Source organism: Neomonachus schauinslandi, chromosome 3 (genome assembly GCF_002201575.2).
Source record: "Neomonachus schauinslandi chromosome 3, ASM220157v2, whole genome shotgun sequence".
In the NCBI taxonomy this organism is placed as follows: domain Eukaryota; kingdom Metazoa; phylum Chordata; class Mammalia; order Carnivora; family Phocidae; genus Neomonachus; species Neomonachus schauinslandi.
The window spans coordinates 46,366,342-46,391,599 of record NC_058405.1 but is presented as its reverse complement, the minus strand read 5'-3'; the positions used below and the strand labels follow the sequence as shown (position 1 = coordinate 46,391,599).

Below are 25,258 nucleotides of genomic sequence, written 5' to 3'. Positions count from 1 at the left end.
TTGTCTCTTGGCTGCCATCTTATCTTTTTCTTGGATTTTCCTTTCCATTTAAGAGTTCTCTGACTATACAGATTTTTTCACTCTTTTAACTATTGGCTTTTTCTTCTATCTTTTGTTTTTCTCTTTTCATCTAATTTTAGTTTACACTTTTATTGAAAAACTCCTTTAATTCATGACTTCAGTCACCCATAAACCAATGATTTCCAAATCTGCAACTCCAAGCAAACTTCCCACTTGAACTCAGGCATTGTATTTTTGTCCCTTTAATGGATATCTCTGTATATGTATGTATAAATGATAGCTCAGCTTTACTCTCCAAAATGAACTTACAGATCCTTAATACCTTCTTTGGTGCATCTCCCTTCCATTTTTATGATCATATTAGTGAAAGGTACTCAACAAAATTCATTTTCCTCTCCTTATAATTGAAACACAATTAAAATATATGTTTCAACCTCCCTTGCTCTTAGATGTAGTCATAGGACTGAGTTCCAATGGATGTAATAGGCGAGTAAGTAATATATTCTATTTACAAATATGGCCCCAAACAATCCCCAGGCTCCTTTGTTCTAATTTTCTTTCAGCGAGAAGGAAATGAGACAAAACTGATTGTTATAAATTGGAAATCAGAAAAATCTCTGTCAGTTTAGAGACCTGAATGACTGTGTTGAGAGCTGCCCCACACAATCCCATTTTATGAGGAAGGAATACCTTCTATTGTACTTACACCATCAGCCATTTGGGGGACTTTACTAATTTAATTAAGCCCTAAAAAAATGGACACAGATAAGCCCAAAACTTGGATGTCACTGTGGACTTCTGCATTTTTTGATACACTCAGTCATATAGATATATACACATATACACACATGTGTATACACATATTATCTAGCGATCTATCTAGCTAGCTAGCTATTCATCCTGTTTTTCCTTTTAGGTCCCCACCATCATTTAATTCAGGCATCCATCTCTTACCTAAAAATTTTCAATGAACTCTTAATAAGTTTTCCTAAATATAGCTTCACCCTTACTTATCCCCATCTCCGCTCAATCTTGTATACAAAGTAATGTTTCACAATTAAATGCTTATTTAACTCACCTATTTGAAATATTTTAATTACTGTCATTTTTAAATTATGTGATATTTAATGAGTGCTATGATTCATGCATCTCTAGACTGGCGTATAAAAAAGCATAATCCTTAATTTTAAGGTAGAATTAGACACATAAAAATAACTATAAGAACACAGACCTCTCCCCTTGTGCACAGGAAAAAAGTCAACCGCTTGACATGGCATGAAAGGACTTAGTGAATTTCTAGAAGATATTAAACAGATGTTTTGAGAGCATTTGGGAGAAAATGCAATGATCATTAGGAGCCAGCATGGGCTTACAAAGAGTAACTTCTTTTTGATAGAGTTGTTAGACTGGCAAATTAGGTGAATTTTATAGACAAACTTTGTTGATTTCAGCAAAGTTTTGTGTGTCCTCAGTAAAGTTCTTTCACTAAAAATTTGGGAAAATATTAGTTAGGAGGCAAAATATTAGAATGTCATTTGATGGATATATAATTAAAGTCCTTCATATGTTTGTTAGTAAGTTCTTCCCACCTGATCCTTTTTGAAAATTTAATGATGTGTTTGAAATCATAAAAGAAAAGCTAATATAATTTTAAATTAAAAAACCTGATTAAAATGATTAAATGCATTAAATGAAAGAACCTCAATTCAGAAAACTATTTCATCACACTAGGCTTAAATCAACAAAGATGATAAGTTATCTAAAATATATTTATTGTAAAACTTCATGCCAGGCATTGTGTTAGACTACTTAAAATATAAATTTTCTTCTCACCACTTTAATGAACTTATGAATTAGGAATTCATATTGTGCCTCCATCTTATAGATGAAGAATTCCAAGTTCCCACAAATTAGAAGTCACAATTAAAGTCACTCATCCCTTAAAGCTGTAAAACTAGATTTGGGACACAGTCTTATTATGAAGAACATGATCTTAGAATCAGCTAGCACTGTATTTCTGTTGATATTTAATTAAAATATGTTTTAAATTATGTGCTTTATGTGTTTGTATTCAAATAATTCACATCACAAGCACAGCACTGCAGAAATGTGACTTAGCAACAGCCATATGAAAAATAAAATGACAGCAGTTTAGGTAACTATAACTTGAATAGTAGAGATCGAATCCACTAGGAAATCTTTAGTTACATGTAATTGAAAAACCAGCTCAAACTGGCTTAAACCAAAAGAAAATCTATTATCTCAACTAGAATGAAATCCATAAGTAGGTGGCTCCAGGCTAGATGTGATAAATGACTCAGTGATGTTCCCATGGTCTGAGCTCCTTTCTAGCTCTTCTTGTTTTTTCTTACACTCCAACCTCAACGTTTAAGTTTTGCATGACCTGTTTTCAGGTAAAGCTGACTGGAGAGACTGCAGACATAGTTTCAGGCAGTTCCAGACATCCTTTATTTATGAAAACAAACAATCTTATGTTTTAGTGTCTCCTTCTCAGGGAAGAGGAATCCTTTCCCAGAAGACCAGAATAGGTCAGAATCGGATCAAATGGTCATTCTTAAACCACAAACAAAGAGAACTAAATCAAAAATATTATCTTACACCAAATATAATTTGCCCCTGGAGCTGGAGAAGGTGTCACCCTGCCTTACATTTTTCTGAGGAAGTAGAAGACATCCAAACAAAATCAGCCTGTACTAAAAAGAAGAAGGAAACTGAATGATTAACAACCAAAATGTCTACTACAACATCAATGTAATATCAGTTACTTTCCCCCTAAATTCAGTCCTATGTGTTATTCACAAAGGTGGTCTTTGATTGTAAACCAAATACTGTAAGGTGCCTTTAACTATATGAACTTTTTGTTTTCACTTCATATCCAGTCAACATATTTTTGAGATTCAGCTCCCAAATTCCTCTTAATCAAATATATAAATGAGCATTACAGAAGTGGCTGATGATTGTGTAAAGAACTGATATTTTGGGGAAAAGGGAATGGGCAGTGTTAATCAATGTAAATAAATTTCCCTATAATTAAAAATTCACTTTGTAAGGCATAATTAATAAACACAATTTATTGTATTACTATTGCTATTTCTATTATTATTATTTCACAATTGCCCTTTTCAGCCATAAAAACCTCGGTCTTCTTCCCTTTCTAAGCATCTTCCCCCATGAGCAGTCAAATTTCCTGCAGTACTGTCCCCAACTCCTACCTACTAAACATTGATATCAAAACTCAGTATGGCTTGCCAAAACCCTAGCTCCTTAATTAGAACAAACAACCTTCCTTTAAATGCTGTTTAGCACCTCTCTTTTTTACTTGAGTATGCAACACTCAGCAACACCATCTCATATTATTTTTGAGACTACATCTTCCAAATACATAAGATATTCTCTCAAAGAGGAAGTCTGAAGAAAGAAATTTCCATGAGAGTTGGTATTTTCCAGTTCACATCAGTGGGACAATGCTTATTACTGGACAGTACAATTTCAAAAGACACCATCTATGTCAGTGAGGCTTCTGGAAACTACCCCAACTGCTAAGAAAAGCAAAAAATCTGAAGATAAAATGACTAATAGAAAAAAAAAAAAAGTGGGGCGCCTGGGTGGCTCAGTCGTTGAGCGTCTGCCTTCTGCTCGGGTCGTGATCCCAGGGTCCTGGGATCGGGCCCCGCATCGGGCTCCCTGCTCAGCCGGAAGCCTGCTTCTCCTTCTCCCACTCCCCCTGCTTGTGTTCCCTCTCTCGCTGTCTCTCTCTGTCAAATAAAAAAATAAAATCTTTAAAAAAAAAAAGGAAAAAAAAAGTTATTTTCAAATGTTTGAAAAACCTGAAAGGCAGAAAATGCAGAGAATGAAATGTAAATCATTTTTAATCAAATATACATATTCTCCACTTTAGGAGGATTTTTATACAGATATATAAACACATAAACAAAATGTAGGCAACAACTTTTCAAACTTAGACTACTATCATTTCATAAATTGGTATTTTTTAATGTCTAATGTGAAAATTTTTCATGTAATTACATATTTTTAAGAGTATGCTTTTAATCAAAGAGTTTTTGAGCATGGGAATAATGTAATCAAAATTATTCATTATTAATATTAAACTAGAACTAGTCTGTGATTGATTTGATTACAGAAAAACTGGAGACAATAGAAAAGTTGTCACTGCGCTTTCCAAAATGGTAGACAAATAGCTGAATGTGACTTTTGAGAACTTGAAATGTGACCAGCATCACTAAGAAACTAAATTTTTAGTTGCATTGAATTAAATTAACTCAAATTTGAATACCCACATGTGGTTAGAAGCTAGCGTATTGACAATAGAGATCTAGCACCTTTCCATCATTGCAGAAAGTTCTAGGATAGTCCTGATTTGATAGATATGAGAAAACCAGAGACAACAGTGATGGGTTTGTGACAGAAAAGGAACTAACTCACACAGAAATCATTTAAAAGAAAAGGCCAATGAGATTTTAAAACTGATTGACAATTGAAGTTTGAATGAATGAAGAAGTTCCCCAGCTCACAGGTTGGACTGATGCCTGAAAAGAAAATCTTTAAAATGTATACTTTTAAGCTACTTAGAAAAAGGTAAACATAAAATTTTTAAAAAGTAATTTTCATATATGCAGTAACAACAGGTAATTTAGACCTGGAATAGTATAATTATTTAATATTTAGTCAGTGCTTATTGCATTTGAGCTACTATTGTAGCACTTACTATATTGTTTTATTTAATCCTCAATGTAATACTATGATATAGTGTTAATTCAATGTGCAATATTACTATTATCCCAATAGTGAGTATTCAGAGACAAAGGTTTAGAAAAAGTTAAATGCCATTTAGAATACTACAAAACTAGATAATGACAGAGCAGGAATTTCAACTCTCATCTATTCAACGTTGGTATACACATTTTTAAAAAAGATTTTATGTATTTATTTGAGAGAGGGAGAGAGAGAGCATGCACAAGTGGGGGGGGGGCAGAGGGAGAGGAAGAAGCAGACTCCCTTGCTGATCAGGGAGCCCAACGTGGGACTTGATCCCAGGACTCTGGGATCATGACCTGAACCGAAGGCAGTTGCTTAACTGACTAGCCACCCAGGCACCCTGGCATCCACATTTTTAATTGCTAGGCTCCACTACCTTGTGTTCTATAGGGTGCTGCTTAAAGAGCCTTATCTAACATATTCTTTCTTTAGTCTTTACTAGTGTGAGAGGCAGCTGCCATCAAAGGATATGCAGTGCTGTGATCAGTTAATACAGATATTTCAAAATCTATAATAAATCTGATATTCTTTTATTTTCTGAACACATGACCAAAGCCCTTGCATTCTACATAGAAAATGTTCATTATGAATTTACTGAGGCAAAACTAAGTCCTATAATTAATATGAATTATAAATTAAAATATATACTATTAACATTATAGTAATTACTATAAAATAAATTGTATTTTAAATCATATTGTAACAATTTTATTTCTTGTGAGTAAAATCTGAGAACTATAAAGCTTGTGCATCAATAAATGTATCATCGTGGCTATATAGTTTAGATTTTTATTTTTAATTCCCAATCTCCTCATGTTTTTACCCCAACTCAAGAAATTATTCAAACTTATCACTATTTCTATTCCAACCCCAGAGTGTCCTGCACATGTTAATATGTAATTTGAATTAATAATTTATCACACACTTGCCTTGTGAAAAAGAATAAAACACTTTGCAATTACAACAAAATGAAATGATTAAGGCTAAAATGTGTTTCTATTTCCCTTGGCTCTTAGTAATAGAAAGAGAGGACACCTTGAAAGAAATCCACTGACTTCTTTGTCTTTTCTTCTCTGCTAGCAAGCAGCTTGCTTAGAACATAATCTACAGGATTTTCACCTCTCAGTCTGTTTCAAAAAAAAATCTCTTTCACATGATTGTTAAATAATGTGTTTGGTTGGCAGAAACTTCTATTATTTGGAGACGTACCCCAGAGTATAAAGAGCAATTCATGTTCAAAGAAAAGAGACAAATGAGATGTTTGTTGATGATATTAGAGACATTATTGATACTTTTCTCTCTGATACTATCCTCAGAAATGGAGGTCACCTTTACACATCATAACCAAAGATACAAAAACTATACAGAAAAGGAAGCATTGTAAAATTGGTAACATTTGCTAGCAAAAAGAAGGAACCAAAGGCTTTAAGACTCTTTAGAGAAATGATACCCAGAACTGGTAGCAAGAATACTATAGATAGACAGGTCCTAAAGGGAGGGAAATGTTTAAAGAGAAAGAATAAGGAAGAATTAAGAGTGAGGAAGCATGCATGTAGGTCTTATCCTGAAGACTTAAGGCCTTTGTCTCTTATGGGTACAAACAAGGTAGACCCAGGCCTAACTTGTCTACTCATCTTTGCCCAGGACCATACAACTTTGGTACAATTCCAGGATGCTTAAGGTAATAAATATTTCAACTTGTATTACTGTTCACTAGTGAATATTAAAATCCTTTTTTCTTTCTTTTTTTTTTTAAGATTTTATTTCCTTATTTGTCAGAGAAAGAGCATGCTCACAAGCAGGGAGAGTGGCAGGCAGATAGAGAAGAAGACTCCCTGATGAGCAGGGAGCCTGATGAGGGATCCTAGGACCATGACCTGAGCCAAAGGCAGAGGCTCAACTGACAGACCCACCCAGGCATCCCTAAAATTCTTTTTTCAAACCTGAGAAACAGCAAGATACGTGACTTGGTAATTTTTATTAGGTTTGAGAATTTTCTGATAGTTCCTTAGAGGGAAAAAAAAAAAAGGAAGAAAGAAATTTGTAACTGGTGTCTTTATTAGTTAGCCCTTATCTGACACTGTTAAAAAATAAAATTTTCTTGCTCAGTATCTCTGATCAGCAGCCACAGATGTGTTCTGTATTATTTGTTGCTTACTACAGTTTATTAAGAGCCACAGATTCATAAGCTTATTATTTCTTTTTTTTGGGGGGGGAAATTTAAAAAAGATGTTGATTTTTAAATTTATTACTAATTTATTCACGGAAATAAAGTAGCCATTACCATTAAGAACACTTTTTAGGATGGTATACAATCATGTATCGGTTAAGATTTTGGCATTTAAGATTAAATTAAACATTTTATGAATTTAATTAAAATAAATTCAACTTGTGTCTCCAACTTTATATTGGTCATAATACTTTTCAGAGTGTGCAGTATTTGAATCTGAAGATGAGAAGCACACAAGCATCACAATGACCTCTTTTTAAAGTTGTCTAGATATCCATTTTGGACATTGGGTTAATGGTTTGAAAACAACTGCATTACACTACATTTATAAGCAAACCAGAAAAATTTTATTTGGAGACTGCAGCTTTTTATTTTTATTTTTTTAATTTTTTTTAAATTTTTAATTTTTTTTTGAGAATGCAGCTTTTTAATGGAGATTGAAAAAAAGTAGGCAAAGTGTGAGATAACAGCTATCCCTTAGGAAATAATCTTAATAGTTAAAAATCTTTCATAAAATCTTATTAAAATTTAGGAGGCAACATTAGTTTAACATTTGACAGATATGAGAATAATTCTCAGTAAGAATCTTGCCTAATAATACTAGATCTTGGATTAGTATAATTTCTAGTTGCAGATGTAAATCTTCAAAGAATATATGTATTAGGTCCAAGTGAACCAAATATGTAATAGTGCTAGATGATCCTGTACCTTTTTGTAAATTCTTGAAAATGAAAATAGTATACTTATGATTCCTTCATAAAAGTGTCCCTAAACCATAACAACTTCAAAGTACTTTGACTTTTATCAGAGAATAGCATATTCAACTCCTATCCTTCTGTTTTTACTTGTCATATAGGAATAATAATGACAACAGAATTATAAATTCTGCCTTGAAAAGATGAATATTGTTGCTCTTCCCAATGCTTACTTCAAGCTGAATCCCTGCTATCAGCAATACTTAACCTCCCTTGTCAAAGCAGTAAAAACTAAAGGCATTAAATTAGTATCTAAAATCAAATTTTTAGCTTTATCTATAAAATTATGTGTTGTATCCGGACATAGGACAGCAAAGGTCATATAAAATATATTCAGAGACTAATGTCATTATGAATGTAAAGGTTTTAAAGGTTTCATATATACATATATTTTTTCCTAACAACTTAAAACTCAATTTTTAAAAACTGCCTTACAATATCAGGCAGGTGTCCAAATGCTGAGTTTTAAATTCAGCATTATCTTAACTCTTTGTAAAGATAAGTTGTTATACAAACATTAAAAGTGCAATAAGCTAAAAACACAACAAAATACCCTTGGTTTAGTATAACTAAAATTAATAAATAAAGCAGAGCACTAAATGATCTAAGAACCTGGTCACCAGAACAGAGCATCAAATAACAATGAACGAACATTACAGCCCAAAGAAAGCAGCAGAAAAATCTCACAGTCAGGTTGTGTTCATGTGAATTTTTTTTTAACACCACTGTTCCCACACTTCACAGGCCCTATCCTAGACAAAAATCCATCAATACCAACTTAATACCAAGAAATTCTGAATTGATAATTTAGCAAAATGCAGTTTGGCTTACTGCCCAAGGTGGTAAGAAAAATAAGTTCAGGAAAACATGCTACAGAGCTTGAGCTAACCTGCAAAAATAAACAACAAATATTATTGTGGCTACAGATCAAGAATTTGTTTTAAAAAAAGAAAGATTTGGCATTTAAAATGGAAACTTTCCAGTACATTCCAAAGGTATACTGAAAAGACCAGTAATGAAACAATGATGACCAAGACAGCAGAAGCACCCACAACTGAGATACACTTTGTTCTATGAAATGAGAGTCCACAGGTTGACAGAAAAATATTCTAATTTCAAAAGTCAACTATACGACACCCTATTTGCCATTACTAATTCCATTAAAATTACTAGGATTTCAAAAGTGGCACTGTAAAAAATGGTACTTCCAGGATTCAACCCAAAAGCCCAAACCAACCAATACAAGAATATTAGATGACATTTAAAGTAGCCTCAACAAATGTGTGATATTTCTCCTTTACAATTTATATTTTAGTTTTCTTTCTCAGCTCTTAAAAACTGTAGTTGGAATTTCTAAAGCTTCAAGACCATGCATTTCTTATCTTCTCTCTTAATACAGCAAACACTAAACATAACACAACTTGTCAACAGTATCACTTAAAACACTGTTCTGACACAACTGAGGATCTGCTTCTTGGCTCCTCAAATTGGTGGTGCTATTTTGCTCAACAACTATTTGCTTATGGTCATATCTGGTCCTTGGACAACCTATTCACAATGTAGTGGACTGTAGCTCTAAAGTCTACCTCATTTTTCAGAATCATCAGTGGTATTTTACCTCAATGTGTAAGAATATGGAAGAGGGCCTTCCAAGTTGAACTTCCTAATACTCACAGTTTGAAATGGTCTGGAATGGTTGATCACATTTTTAAGATCTAACTCAGCACACTTATACAGAGGTAGTAGATGCCTTTGGTGAATCCCAAGGACTGCCCTAGCACAAGCCTCTCTCAATCTGCTCACCAAATCTAAATCAGCTCCCCCAATGAAAACAAGTTCAAGTTCTGTTTCATAATAAGAAAGTGAACAATCAAGTCTTACAATCAAATTATGAGTTATACCACCTAAATTCTGGAGCAAAGAGAAAAAGTCAAATTTAGGAGCTATGCTCATGGTTTAAAGCTTCTAAAAACCACATAAAACAAGAACAATATCGTTAACATCTTGGGTCCAATGTGCTATAGTGATATTATCACAACTGTTTCATCAATGTAAGAGCTGAATCAATTTCTATGTTGAGAAAATATACATGCATACTACCATTTCTCTATCAAATACATATACATCTCATAGAAACACATCCTCATAGGAAACACTGATTTTACATTGTCTTTTTGAAAACAATTTTGCATTGAATTATAACAAAATTACAACTCATTGTTGTATATCTTAAATTAGAGATGTTTACACAGAGAATTGTAGTAATGTACAAGAGCACTTCAATAAGAACTGGATGAACAATGCTTAAAGCAAAAAGTTTTTATAACCAAGCTGTACGAACATTAGGGGGCTTAGGTCTTAGCAACAGACCACTTGACGTGTCAAAAACTGGTCGCTCACTCTTACAACTGAGACCACTGGTAGCACTGGATGTTCTAGAAGCTCCTCTTAATGGGCTATACTGGCCAAGAGTTGATCTCACTCGTCTTGAGGACGGTGATGAGCTGAGATAACCCATATTGCGATGATAGTCCATCAGTTGGTCAGAGCGTTTCATACCAACTGTTGGCTTCACAGCTTCAAGCCTTTCCAATAAAGCCAAATTTTCTCTTTCAATCCTTTGTTGTTCCCTCTGTCTGTTGAGGGCACTATGATATAACTTAGGGGGATGAACAATCGATCTTCTAGGAATCGTACTTTTGTTTCCTGATTTTTCAGCCTGTCTTGACAGTTCTTAAAAAAGCCTCTGATTTTCCCTGTCTCACTTCCTCTCTTGTGAAAGAGTAGTTTTTCCTTGGTGCTACCGAAGGCTGATCAAAGTGATGTTTTTGTGGTCCTTTTTTATCTAATTGCAGAAATGCTTTCAACAGATGATTGAGGTCCATTGTGTCATGTAAGGCTTTTTGTTTATATCTGTGGTCTGAACCGGAATCTAACACTGAAGATTTTGATGTGAGATCAGGCCCATGTTTTTCTTGCCCTTTTTTGGTTGATTTCAACGATTTTGAATTATTTTTTAAATCCTCAACATTTCCATATACTTCTTGACTCACATTTTCTCGCCTTTTAACTTTTACTTTTTGATCATTTGATGCTCCCAGTTCAAAAGATTGAACAGGGCTGTTGTCTGGAGTTGACAGAGGAGTGACATCTGTCACAGTATCTTCAGATTCCTCATGGTAGTCACTGACTTTTGGTTTACCTGAGGCTGTATTCCTGTTGATTTCATTCCTGGTTTATATTTCTGTTTTAATGACAAGTGGGTTACACCACATAGACATTTCTTTAATGATGGCGATGAATCAGAAATACAGATATCAGACCCTACATCTGAACAATCTGTGCCTGTACTTGAAGATAAGGAGGACAAAGAGGAAGAGGAGGAGGAGGAATTACTTTTGGAATACTTTTTACTTATGTTTTTTTTAAAGTTATTAGATGGTTTAGCTGACTTGGACCTGACATGTTGCTTTTTCCCATCATCACTGCTTTCCTCTCCATCAGTATAATAATCATCTTCACCTTCTTTTATAATTTTGGGACTTCTACTTGGAGTGGGCAAGTGTATTTTATGCCCTGTTGTAGCATCCCACAATTTTTTTTGATCTTGAAGTGGTCAATGATAAAGAATTTCTGGTTTGCATATTATCATTTTCTACAGGGTGGTGTTCTGGAGTAATTTTCTCCCTTATTGCATTTTCCTTCCTATGTATTCCAAATTTCAAGTTTACATTTTCTGTATCTTTATTTTCCCTTTAGGGTCATCATTTTGCTTGCCAAAAACTGAGTTACTTTCACATTTCTTTGCTTCTTCAAAGTCACTGTCAAAGAAGGAATGGTCCACTTCACCTTCTGATATATCTATAAACCAATCCATGATGGTAAAAATATATCTGGTTGGTTCGGCAAGTTGAGCATGTGACTCTTGATCTCAGGGTTGTGAGCTAGAGCCCCACGTTGGGCGTAGTGCCTACTGGTGCTGTGGCCGTCACAGCCGTCTCACACGCCGCCAGCGGCCTTCCAGGGTCGCGCGCATGCCGAGCTCATTACTTCTGATTAATGATCCACAGGTGGCCTGAGGTGGCAACCTCAGGTGATGGCTCCCACATGTCATGACCTAGGGTAACTCATATCATGATAAAGATCGGGTAGTTTCCTATCCTGCAATATAAACTAAAAGCTTGAGTCTATCCTCATGATCTTATGCAATTATTTCATGGGTATTTAAGTTCTTTCCCTAAAATTTTTGTTAAATTATCTCACAATTTAGTCTTCTTCCTGATTCTATTGTTAGTAAAACTTTCACACACGCTTAAGATAAATTTGTCTAAGACATTTGGTTTAAGAGGGGGTATTCCACACGGGTTCATGAAGAACAACTCCAGGATAATTCCCCAGGGATCATCAGAAGGGACAACCTCCATCTGACAACCTGACCAGACAGGCTTGTCCACTTCTGTATATACATTCCACAGGATTAGGATTCCTATAAAATACAGTATGCCCAGTGAAATTTAAATTTCAGATACAGCATTGTTTAGCTATAATGTATGGGATATAATTATATTTAAAATGTATTTGTTATTTATCTGAAATTCAAATTTAACTAGTCACAGATCAGAGAAGGAAGAAGCTGAAAACAGGTTATATAACTTGCCTAAAATCTTTCAAGAATAGAAATGATATCCTTCAAAACATGTCATTTGGAGAAATAAGTAGGAAGAGGTGCAGTTAGAGCCCCTAGCAAAAAGAGAGGCACTATAAAAGTAGGAAGAAGTTGGGAGAAGACTACAGGCGTTAGAATTGGTTACTTTCTTTTGGGGAGAGGGGGATTCAGCTCTTATAGAAAACTGAAAAAGGATGGACCTTGCTACATTGAGTCACATTGGTTCACATTTCATCAGAAATCAAAAACAAACAAATAACAATTCCCTTTATTAATCCATAGCTAACTTTGAAAATGAAGGCATTTATATAATTTCATGTGAAAATAACTTGGGATTGAAATTAAAAGTTTTTCCTCTGATTAACTGGGCAAAATATATCCTATTATCTAATTTCTCCAAAACTCACTTTTCTCATCTTAAATCAGCAAAACAATCCTGCTCACCTAAGAGCTGTGAGGAGTTTTCATATAAGTAAGATACTCAGTTCAGTGCCTGAATTATATTAATCACTCCATACAGTTTAACTAGTATCGTTAAGACAATATAGCTCTAATGTATAAATAAAAATAAATGTTGACAATTATTTTTTATCTAAATAGATATTTTTTACAAAACTAGATTTCATGTTGCCACAGTATCCTTTACTCCTACTAGAGCTGTGCTCTGGGACACAGTAAATACTAAAAAAAAATTGTTAAAGGAATGAATATGTTCAATATAAGCATACAACTTATTGTCCTATGACAACTTAGAACCAATTTCTACTATCTTGCCTCAGATTTTCAGAACTTTGACTTTGGTCCTAGAAAAGTTATTTCTATGAAGCTATATTTTAATTTGCATATCATCATTAAAGATTTTGATTTTCTTGTGGCCTGACTGAATTTTATTTGATTAATCTATGATGGAAGATGCAAAACTCACATCTTAATTATCAATATGTTATTATAAATAAAGTTTTTAAAAGTATATAATATATAAAATGTATAAAAATTACATAAAAATAAAGTTTTGTTTTTAACTTTTCTTCCATTATAGGAGTTTATAGCTACCTTGTTCATAAGCTATTGTGAACATGAAATTGTTACTTTTGATTTCCAGATTAAAAAGGAAATAATTATGAAAATGATTATATAGTAAACTATAAATTATTGCTAAAACTATTGTTTTAATAGCATAACATTAGTTTTCATTATTCATAATTACTGAGGGAAAATATTAGTGAAATAAAACAATCCCTTGCCTCCAAATTTCCACATTTAACATTGTTCTTGCCAGCATTTGTGTACATGTCAACCATAACTCAGTAACTAAAAAAGATAAAGGAACTTCCTCTCTCCCACTAACAGAAACCAACTTCTAAATTAAAACTACTTCATCTATACAGTCTCTTCACCATAGGAATTGATGATCTATTATTTCACTGGATTTGGGACTTTTGACAAGAAGATCTGGTGATTCAGAGAATTAAACTGTGTGTGGATGAGCACGATTAAATTCTGTATAAAAACAAAAAGAAAGAGCTAGAGAGAAATTCATATTGATATTGGACAAATGTTTTGATGAAGCCTTAGGAAAAAAGAATAGACACTAATCAAAGTAAGTATCATTCATGCATTATATTCAATGCAACCAAGAACAGATGTGAAAGGCTGATGTTAGAGAAATAATGAATAATGCAGTTGTTCAATGCCAACTCTCATTTTACCTGATTATTACTGTTTCTTTGATTGAATTATAGATGAGAAAAATGCATTTGTAAAGCACTAAATATATTTCAATTATTGAATTCACCATGAATCTATCACCAAAAATGATCCACCACTAGTATTCTGGATTACCTACAAAGTGGCTGAATCAGAAAAAAAAAAAAAAAAAAAAAAAAAAAAAAAACTACGGTAAATAAAAGCTGTGTTATTGTAAAATAATAATTGCCACTGTAGCTGAACACTATTTATGCAGCTGGGCAATATGCCATATGCTTTATTTTTATTTTCTTGTTTACTTTTTCCAAAAACACCAAGGTAGATATTACTGTCATTTCCATTTTATGGATAAGAAAACTAGCTTAAAAAACTTAACTAGATTACTAAATCTCATATGACCCATTAGCAGAAAAGCCAGGACTGACCTCTCTCTCTCTCCCTCTCTCTCTCTCTCGTTTGTCTATCCTTAGGTCCTCTGACCAAAAAACTCCTATGATGCAGGCTCTGACTGGTCAATATGTAATCACAACCCGATTCAATTTTTCATCAGTAGAATAAAATAAATAATGATGCTTAGCCCTGGGGGTTATTGTGGTACCAAATGAAAAGATGTTTGAAATCTGTGAAAACTGTAAACTGACACCATTATAGATACTTTTTACTATTAACAAATCGAATGTTCAGGCACTGGGTTTAATAAGAAAATAAGATATGGTTCAAACTTCATGATGATTACAGCATAGTGTGACAATCATATATAATTAAATATAGATGATGGCATGAAAGTTTCATAAGAAGTTCAGAGGAAGGAGAGATTTCATGTGAGAGACAGTGTTGAGGAAGGAAGGGAGAAGTCCAAATAGATAGGAAAACTAGTATAGGGTGTTTTAGAACAGGGGCAGGGACAAAGCAGAAGTATTCAGGAGAATTTACATAACTCAGTTGTTAAGTTTTGTGCAATATATGACAGTTTCTAATTTTTCATATCCTGATCAATATGTTCTACTCTTTAATAATAACAGAGGGAAAAAGTAATGTTAATTTTAATGAGCATAGCTTTTTTAAAAAAAGTGATTTTGGACATCTTTTGTGGATTAAACATTTATAATTAATTGTTTGTGTAGATGTCTACCCATATTGTCTCACTATTTGCTATTGATGCCAAGTAGTTCTTCACCAGTTAGAGAAGCTTTTTGTGTGTTAGGATATTAGTCTTATGCTTTATGAGCTGAAAATATTTTTCAAATTAATATGTCTTTGACTATGCTTATATTGATTTGCTATGGAATTTAAAACATATTGGTTTTAATTTTTTTTATTTTATGGATTCTGAGTTTTGTGCCATGCTGAGGAAAGCCCTGTCCATTTTCAGGTATATTTTTTAAAATTATTCTTTCTTTTTTTTTCTAGGATTTTTGTGGGTTTTTTAATATTTAAATATTTGATTCATATGGAATTCTCCCTGGAGTAAAAGTGTGAGACAGCATTCACATTTGTTTTTCATTGGTTTACATAATTGTTGAAATAGCATTTATTACAAAAATAAAACTCCAACTCAATAAATTTCTATGTTTTGGGTATATTTATAAATTTTCTCTTATTTTCCAATAATGTGTTCATGCATCAATATTACTATACTTTATTTTTTAAAAGATTTATTTATTTGAGAGAGAGAGAGAAAGAGAGAGAGAGGGAGGGAGTAGGGGGAGGGGCAGAGGGAGAGAAACTCAAGCAGACTCTGTGCCGAGCATGGAGTCCAATGCAGGGCTTGACAGGAGCTCGATACCACAACACTGAGATCATCACCTGAGCTGAAATCAAGATTCAGGCGCTCAACCGAATGAGCCACCCAGGTGCCCCAACATTACAGTATTTTAAAAAGCATTATAATTTTATAGAATGTGTTATAATGTAGTAGAGCTACTCTTTCAACATTCGTCTTCATTTTCAGAAATTTTGTGGATACTTCTTACTGGATTATTTTTCCACATAAACTTTAAATTCAGATTTTGTAGTTCAAATATCTCTTATTTTTATTTGAGACCCCTTAAATTTATTGATAATCTGAGGAGAAATTTCAGAGTTATTATGTTGAACCTCCTGGTTTTCAAGCAGCAAATAGCATAATTAAGGTCTCCTGGCATTTTCTCCCTCAATATCCACAGCAGCTCAAGACATAGCAAAATAAACTTGACAGTCTAGCCTGATCATGGAGGCCTGTAGGTTGAGCCTCATTGTACCTCTCACAGTACTTGTATGAAAAAGTCCCCTTATTTAAGACTCAACATAGAAGGACAAAATCAGCCCACAGCAGAGGCTAGGGTAGACCCCCAGGCTCCTGCACAAGTTGGAGAAAGGAGAGGCGGGCATAGGATCCACAGCCAGTGATGACGAGGGAGATTAAGACAACCCAGAGAAAATGGCCTCATTACCCAGAAGCCTTGCCTAAAGCCAAAGGAATAAACCAAACCAAACACCCAGCAGCATCATTGAGTCCAGCAGGGCTATCAAGTGTCCCTGCAGGGGAAGCACTGCATTTTCCATACACATCCTTCTCACAGTGTGAGTCAAATCAACAGCATCCCACTCCAGCCCAATTGTGTTACTTATTTATTGTCTATCTGCCCTCTTTTAGAATATCAGTTTATGAGTGTGGAAACTTGTCTAGCTTAATTACCTATCATATCTCCAGCAACTGCAACACTACACTCCCATTTTTTTAGATGAAAATTCAATAAATGTATATCGAATAAATGAATAAAAAAAACACATGAATAAATGGAGTGATATTCTGCTAAGGATATTACCTCTGACTATTGCACTCCATTAGTTTATTAGTGAGATGTGCCATGAGAAAACAGAAAATAGAAAAGCTGAAAAGCCCAGAGATGTGAGATGTATGTGTGAGTTAAAGACAAATATGCATTTATTCTTTTGCTTGCATTGCTTGTATTGCATTATGTTTATCTATGTGTTCCTGGTGAAGCCAAAATTATTACTTGTCACTTTTTAAAAAATCTCAGTTTGTCTATAGGTACTTGACCATGATATTTGTCTGACAGAAAATTTTATTGGGAGTCTTACGATCACTTGAGACCTTGACCTTTCACTTTTCCTTCAAAAAGCAAATGGGAGTAAGCATTGACTTTGCTTGTTATCATTGAAAAAAATATGGTCCAGATAAAACTTTGCTTTCAGTGGCTAATGCACAGTTTCTTATTCATGTGTTCATTATGAGTGAACTTGACCATTGCAATAGTTTCCATAATCGCTTCCCTACCGTTAGAACAATTTTTGATGATATCACCCTCATGCTTCACTTGCTTAATTAGACCCCAGTGCATCAATGAGTCCTTTTAACTTTCTCCTGTGAAGGCTCTTCATGCCCAGGGCTCACCCCTGTCTCTAAGTTTTATGCTGTTCTTCTTAGCCAAGGCTGTAAGATATTTGAGTACAGTTGTTTTCTAGACAATTTATGTTTTTATTGATAACAGAATGAATCTTTACCCATTTCTTTGATGCTGTCTGAATAGGGAAGGGATTTGATATTTTTTGAATACCTACTATGTGTGAGAGTGTGTGCTATGCATGTCACACTTATGGTTTCATTTAAAATTAAGATATCATTTTCCTTATAGTAAATTAGTAATTGCTCACTGTAAATGTTTTGGGAATGTAAAAATTTACAAAATAGAGAACAAAATTAGCCAATCTTCTCTCTCAGTCCGGAAGTAAACATGGTACAATATACAGGGTTTTTCTATATTTAATACATGTATGTGACTGTGTTGTTCATATAGTTGTCAACTTACTAAATCATAGTCTTTTATCCATTTGATTAAAATATCTTTAACATATCCTGTTCAATGACTGTTAAGTTCTATTACAAAGCTTTTATGCTGTTTCTAATGGGTAACTGGAATAGCAATTGACAGAATTAAAAGCATGAGTTGAAACAAAGAACAAATAACTTTGGGGATACAGTCCAACAGATAATCTCATGATCTGTTACTCCTATGTTAAGTTTGGTTTAATTTAAAACTAATTTTTAAAAAGTATGATTTCTTATGCTTGAAGAGAATTATGTAATAATTTTCTATAATAAAGAGAATTCTGACCCAAGTTTTATATTTAAGTGATTTATCGTTAATTTCCAAATTATTGGCTAATTACTTCCACTAGTTTAAGTGAGAGGAAATGGGATTAGAGTGAACATGGGAAATGAGCTGGGTTGTATGGGAGTGAAGAAAATAAATTTACTGATATGTTGGTTCAAGTATGGTCTTGTCCAATATCAAGGAACTTATATGCATGCAGCTCAGTTTTGTAAGATTATTGGAGAGGAGGAAGTATGGAACCAGAAACCTTTGTTTGATATCCAGGATTCTCCAAATTCTTGCTTAAATTCCTGCTCTATTAAATGGCACTGGATACTGTTGGGAAATAGCATTAGTTAAAAGTTAGAATAATAACAGTCACCAAACACAGAAGCTCTCTTTTCTCAGCAGAGTTGAGTCAACTGGAGCCCAGAATTAGGGAGTAGGCAAGAGGAAGTCCCCTCCTGTCCTATCCACACATGTCCTCAATATTCAGGTGAATCCATTCACTGGAAGGAAAGGATTAAGAAGAATTAAGAAATCATATTGATAGAGACATTGCCTATGGCTTCAACCTCTACAAGAATTTTCATTTCAGTTTATTTAGTTGTTTTTTTTATTATTGAGAATTGAGTTCCTTGGAAAAATAAATAAAAGCTTAATTTGAAATCAGTGAGAAGAGTTGAGTACCAAAAAGCTTGATGGATGAAAAAAATACCCAAATCATAGAAAGTTAGCCAAGCTTTTGTGGAAAACCATTCCATTGGAGAATCCCACCACAGAATTTATTGGTAAAGCCTTAGAGACCTCGAAAGAGAGGGAGCACATTGTTTATGAGTTTATTTTCTGGGACACTGTTTTGATAATGGTGGTAGTAAAACTTCCTTTGAGATAAATTGGTAAAGCAGAAGGTTAACATCAAGGTAGTGCTGAATAAGACTTTGTAGACATATTCTGAGCAACCTCAGAATGTAACTGTCATTTGTAAAGTTGTATTTGTGACCCTCTTGGACAGGCTGATATTTCCTAGAGTTTATTCTGTGATAATTATTTGGAAATTCTAATTTAATTCTAAATTATGAACACAAAACCGTAAACTGGATAACAATTCAAAAGAACCAGTTTCATTTCTGTAACAGTTTTTAAAAGAAGCATGTCTCCTCATTACTGTTTTCTTTAATGTTTATAAGTATATGGGGTATTTGAGAAACCAGATAATTTTCAGGAATAATCTGGTTGATAAAATGAATCCAGAATGAAGACATTACATTTATATTATTCTCCCTAATGGCTTATTAATAAGTATAAAATAACTGCAAATATAAAATAGTAAAGCAAATGATTCATTTTAACAGAGACAGTGAAATACACAAAGGGTTACATAATGGTATTTTGGTGTTGACCCTGAGAGCTGAAAGTATTTATTATTATTTGTTTGTTTGTTTGTTTGCTGTATTTACTGAGTAGAAATGCAGGTAGTTAAGAGAAAGTGTCAGGCAAAATAGAAGATGTTTGATAGGACAGATTTAATTAGCTGATACAAATATTATAATATATCAGCACTTTTAACAACATGACCTTCGATTGTTCCTCAGGGGACACAGCACAACAAAGAGAAAGACCTTTCTTCTAAAATGACAGCTGCTGATAATTCTCTGTATTTACACGTTTCGTTCCTTCTAAAAAGCACAACATGTCCTTAATTTTGTGATGATGCTCCTCAAAGGTTAATGGGTCTGAACTCACATTCCTGATAATTCAGCTTTTGTACAGTAGACCCAGTTCACTGCAAAGTCAGGGGAATAAGGATTATTACAAAGCTAGGACTATGAAAGGCCACAGAACAAGAATAGAGTGAAAAGTATGGAGTTAAAAGATTAGCATTGATCCTAGATTATCACAAAAGTTGCCTAAATATTCTCTGGTGTCTGTGCTACCTCCAGATGCTCAATCTATCTTAACCTGCCTACAGATTTATTCCTTCTTAAACACATCTTTGATCATGCTACAGCCACAAGTAAAATGTTCAATGGCTCCTTAAAACTGAAGTATAAATGCTATCCACTTAATCATTTGGCCACTGCTTATATTGCCACACTTCTTCCACATGCCTCAACTGTGTGAAGTCCCCACTTCAGCTAGGCTGCTCTATTTTGTCCTAGTTTGACTTAAAACAACACTGCCTCACACATTTGCTCACAAAACCAATCTCAAACACACGGGGTATGCCTAGCTGCTTCACCATACACCTCCTTTTCATTGACATCTTCCCCAAATTTTCTAGAAAAAAGCTTTCAACTCTCAACTTCTGTAACACTCTGCTCTTGTTAATAATGTATTTGACACACTCATGACCTGTTTTCTTGAGGTCAAAGTAAGATCTTGCAGCTAGCATCTGTTCCTACTGCTTAGTCTTACAAGTACTCCCTTACTCAATAAATATCCAGTGGTTAAATAAACAAATACTGATATGTTGACCACCAACTCTGAAGAAAGTTATAGGAATTTTGAGACATGGATATATTTATATTGGATATATTATCCAATATAAATAAAACATAGAATATATTCCAATTATTTCCAAATTTGTATTTAACAAAGGTCATAGGAGAGTTACTCAGGAAGAATCAAGAGGTAGGGGCCTCTTCACCTGCCCGTTGGTGTCTTTGCCTTCCTCCAAGTCTACCCTGTGTCTTGCTTCCATGAAACACAGCGGAACAATGTTCTGCAGGATGAACATCCGACCTAATCCTGCAGAATGTTTACTGTTTCCCATGGTTAGATCCACCAGGCTCAGATTTTTCCACTTAATAGTTTTTCTTAGAGGTTTAAACTTTAGATAACTGAATAAAAGAATTTAGAAAGAATGAATACACACTGTGGGTTGAATGTTTTAAAGCCAAATAAACAATTAACATATGGAGGAAAGTAACTAGTATTTACTGAGTACTGGTATATTTTGGATGCTATGCAAGATTCTTTGTGAATACATCTTATTTATTTTCAATTTTAACAATGAGGAAATTGAAACTCAGGATGGTTAACCAACTTGCTCAAGGTCACACAATCAGAATAACAAGGTTCAGATTTCCATTCAATATGCTGTTCTTAAATTAAGACTCTGTTTCTCTTGCATAAATACCCACATGAGATATAGCTGAATTATATGATAGATGTATTTTCAATTATTTTAGAAACTCTCAAATAACTTTCCAAGTGGTTATGGAATTTTACATCCTCATCAGCAGTTTATTAGTGTTCCAGCACTACCATATTTTGCCAGAACTTGGCATTTTCGGTCATTTAAAATTTTAGCCACTCTAATTGGTATGTATTAGTATAGACCGAGGTTTGTACTTGTATTCTCCTAGTGACAAATATATTGAGCATCATTCCTGTGCTTATTGGTCATTCATAAATCTTCTGTGATGTGTCTGCTCAAACCTTTTACCTATGTTTATTGGGTTGTTTGTCATATGTCCACACAAAGATTTCTACATAAATGTTCATAGCTGTTTTATTCACAATAGCCAAAATATGGCAAACAACCTAAATACCCAATGATAGGTGAATGGATACATAATATAGATCAGTACAATGAATACTAGACAACAACCAGAAACTAATGACACATATAAGCAAAGTGAATGAACCTCAGAATCACTGTGCAGAGTGAAAGAAGCCATACCCCAAGAGAACATACTATATGATTCCATTTATAAATAAATAGATGACTGATAGGTAGACATATATAGATGTAGACATATAAATTCATCATTCCAGAAAGTGCAAATTAATCTATAGTGACAAAAATCAAATCAACATTTGCCTGGGGCCATGGTTAGGGGACATCTTGAGGGGGATGAATATGTTATAGTTTCATTGCAACAATGATGTGGCCAGGGTATACATGTGTCAAAACTCTTCAAATTGCATACTTTACATGGGAATAGAAAGTATACCTCAGGTTGATAATAAACAAAAAGACATACATACAAACAAACAAATATACATACATACAAACTAGGGAATGCATCAGATAAAATATGATTTTGGTATTATTCTTCTCACCATGCCTAATAAGACTAAAGTAAGTGTCTCTATCCAGAAATATCTCTACCTTGGTTTTGATCTTATCTGTTGTACCTTTTGTTGCATCCCCTTATTTCCATGTCATCACTGATTTTTCCAACAACCCCATCAATGAAATTTTGAAAACTCTCAATTTGTTCATAGTGGCTTATCTTTAAGACTTTAAGTTCAGAGTCAACATTGCTTCTGAAGTCATAAGGTATTCTTTCTCTCTTTGGGCATATATATCACAAAATATTCTATTTCAAGAATGGTATTCTCTGCTAATGTGTAACTTTCAAAACATTCATTACTCCTGAGAATTATCAGGAAATGGATTCTCTCTTTGCCAATTACATTCCCAGTATGAGTAATTAAATATACACAATAATTTCAACATGAAGAGGACAATTTTTAGGTTCAACATTATCTTTTTTTTTTAAATCTCTCTCTCAAACATCCACTCATGATAAAAACTCAACAAATTAGGCAAAGACGAAACATATCTCAACATAATAAAGGCCATATATGATTAGCCCACAGTTAATATTACACTCAGTGAAGAAAGGTTGAAAGCTTTTCCTCTAAGATCAGGAATAACACAAGGGTTGGTTCACTCTGACCAGTCCTATTCAATATATGGCTGAAAGTCCTAGGCAGAGTAGTCAGGCAAGAAAAAGAAATGAATGACATCAGAATTGGAAAGCAAGAAGTACAATGGTCTCTATTTGTGGGTGATATGATTTTATATAGAGAAAATCCTAAAGACTCAACCAAAAAATTGTTAGATCTAATCAATGAATTCAATAAAGTTGCAGAATATAAAATTAACATACAAAAACCAGTAGTGTTTCTGGGGTGCCTGGGTGGCTCAGTGGGTTAAGCATCTACCTTCAGCTCAGGTTGTGATCTCAGGATCCTGGGATCAAGCCCTGCATTTGGCTCCCTTCTCAACAGGGTGTCTGCTTCTCCCTCCGCTCATGCTCTGCCTCTCTCCCAAATAAATTTTAAAAAAACAAAACAAAACAAAACAAAAAAAAACTTAAAAACAAATCAGTAGTGTTTCTATACCCTAACAATAAATTTTCTGAAAAAAAATAAATTGATCCAGCAAACAGTAGCATTAATTTTTTTTAATTAGGAAAAATTTAACTAAGGGAGTAAAATATCTCTACCCTGAAAACTATAAGGCATTGATAAAATAAATGAAAACACAAATAAATAGAAAGGTATCCCATGTTCATGGATTTGAAGAAATGATATTGTTAAAATGTCAATACTAATGAAAGCCATTTATGGATTCAATGAAATCCCTATGAAGATTCCAATGGCATTATTTACAGAAGTAAAATTTATACAGAACCACAAGAAACTCCAAATAGCCAAAGAAATCCTGAGAAAGAAGAACAAAAAAGAAGGCATCACACTTCCTGATTTCAACCTATATTATAAAGCTATAGTCATCAAAATAGTATGGTATTGACATAAAAACAGATAAGCAGACCAAGAGAACAGAATCAAGAGCCCAGAAACAAACTCAAGCATGTATGGTCAACTAATATTTGACAAGGGAGCCAAGAATACTCCATGGAGGAGACAGTCTCTTCAATAAATGGTACTGGGTTAACTGGATATTCACATATTTAAAAAAAATGAGAATGGGACCCGTAACTTAAGCCTTTCCTAAAAATTAACTTGAAATTGATTAAAGACTTAAATGTAAGGCTTGAAATCATGAAACTACTAAAAGAAAACATAAGAATAGGGGCGGAGCAAGATGGCGGAGGAGTAGGAGACCTGGATTTCCTCTCCTCTCAGGAATTCAGCTGGATAGGGATAAAACCATTCTGAACACCTACAAACTCAACAGGAGATCAAAGAAAAGAATAGCAACAACTCTCTCATCAGAAAAGCAACTACTTTCTGGAAGGTAGGATGTGCAGAGAAGTGAATCCGAGGCGATATTCGGGAGGATAGACGGCGGGGGAGGGGCCTCCGTCGGCCGCTTCTGGCAAGTGATAGAACCACGGAGCACAAAATCGGAACTTTTAAGTCGGCTCCGCTGAGGGACCTCACTCTGGTGGCTAAGCGGGGGATGGAACCCTCCGGGACAGTGTGGTCTCAGGACCCTCGGGGTCACAGAAAGACTGGGGGTGCCTGAGTGCGGCAGAGTTCCCAGGTAACAGAGCAGAGAAGCCAGCTGCAGAGGCGGAGCCGAGGAGCGGGCTCTCAGCTCGGGGTTGCCATAAACCGTGATCCGCGGCACAGTCGGGCCACTGCTCCTCCAGCAGGGACCCAACAAGCGGCAGATCCGGGGAGACTCACCTTCCTTCCCCGGGAGGAGCGACGCGGAAGTACACCGCAGGGATCTGCTGGGTTTGGAGACTCCACCTGGGGTCGGGTGCCAGAGATAGAAATGCGCGGTCACAGGCCGGGTGAGCACGGAGTGCGGCCGGAGACTGGGGAGACGGGAGTGACTGATGGCTTTTCTCTGGGGGCTCACTGAGGAGTGGGGCCCCAGTTCTCGGCTTCTCCGGGGTGGAGATTGGAAGGCCACCATTTTCACTCTCCGCCTCCAAAGCTGTACGGAAAGCTCGCAGGGAACAAAAGCTCTGGAGAGCAACCCGAGCAGATTACTTAACCCTGACTGGGCGAGGGCGGGGCACTTCCGCCTCCAGCAAAGACATTTGGGAACCACGGCAACAGGCCCCTCCCCCAGAAGATCAGCGAGAACAGCCAGCCAAGACCAAGTTTACCCATCAATGAGAACAGCAGAACTCCAGCACTAGGGGAATACTGCACGTAGAATTCATAGCTTTTTTACCATGATTCTTTAGTCTTTCAAAGTTAAGGTTTTTTTTAACTGTCTTTTTTTTTTTTTTTTTGAATTTTTCTTTTTCCCTTTTTCAACCAA

General features: G+C 34.7%; 2 pseudogenes; one reads left to right on the top strand and one right to left on the bottom strand.

Annotated features, from left to right (window-relative positions):
* Nucleotides 1-10,049: 10,049 nt before the first annotated feature.
* On the bottom strand, nt 10,050-11,680 carry LOC110587756 (annotated as a pseudogene).
* Nucleotides 11,681-20,993: 9,313 nt separating this feature from the next.
* Nucleotides 20,994-25,258, top strand: part of LOC110587642 — a 16,377-nt pseudogene continuing 12,112 nt past the window's right edge.